The sequence below is a fragment of the Otolemur garnettii genome, unplaced genomic scaffold (genome assembly GCF_000181295.1).
Source record: "Otolemur garnettii isolate 467f Iridium unplaced genomic scaffold, OtoGar3 scaffold00121, whole genome shotgun sequence".
NCBI lineage: Eukaryota > Metazoa > Chordata > Mammalia > Primates > Galagidae > Otolemur > Otolemur garnettii.
The window spans coordinates 4,682,916-4,684,028 of NW_003852516.1; positions in this window are offsets into that span (position 1 = coordinate 4,682,916).

Genomic DNA, 1,113 nt, shown 5'->3' on the forward strand with positions numbered 1-1,113 from the left:
GGGCTGGGGATTGGAACCCGCCACCTTAGGTGTACATGGCTGGCGCCTTAGCCGGTTGAGCTATAGGCGCCGAGCCACCAACCTATATTTCAAATCTGCCTGACCCCACAAGGCTTCCAAAGACCATAAATTTGTTCATTCATACATATGTGCATATATATTTACATATAGATTTTTTTTTGAGACAGAGTCTCACTATGTCACCTTTTGTAGAGTGCTGTGGCGTCACAGCTCATAGTAACCTCAAACTCTTGGGCTTAAGCGATTCTCTTGCCTCAGCCTCCCAAGTAGCTTGTACTACAGGTGCCTGCCACAACGCCTGGCTATTTTTTGGTTGCAGTTGTTTAGCAGGTCTGGGCCAGGCTTGAACCTGCCTGCTTTGGTGTATATGGCTGGTGCCCTACTCACTGAGCTGCAGGCACTGAACCGGTTTTTATTTTTAAGTGCCTTAAAAAAGAAAAATCAAAAGACTATTTTGTAATGTGGGAATTACATGAAATTAGCTTTCAGTTTCTATAAAGTTTTATTGAAACACATCTACCGTTCTTTTTGTTTCTGTATTATCTCTGATGGCATTTGTGGTATGGCAGAGTTGAATAGCTGTAACAGTGCAGTATCATAGGGCCAGCCAGGTCAAAAATACTGCCTGACCCTTTACAGAAAAGTTTGCCTATACCAACTGCCCTGATCTAAGCAGGGTATACGTTCCATCAGTAAATAAGAAATAAAGTGTGATAATACAAGAACCCTAGAGCAGAATTAAGGTACAATGATGGCCCCAAATATTTTGTTGATCACTATTAGCAACTTTACTCCTTCGTTTAATGACATTGCTGTGAAGGAGGGAACCATCTCCATTTTACAGATGGATAAATTGACGGACCGTGAGGTTAACTTGCCAGCGTTTAAGTAGTGGGAGTTTGAAACTCTGGCATTCCGACTTGAGCCACTAATGCTTCACCCCTGTGCTATGCTGCCTGCCTCATAGAATACAGTTCACATGGCGTTTTAAGAATGGATATTGTCCTGTATCATATAAACTTCCTCCTGGAATTTGAGCTGGGCATTTTCAGTGTCTCATTGTACTAAATGTTACTTGTCAGGAAATAGTTG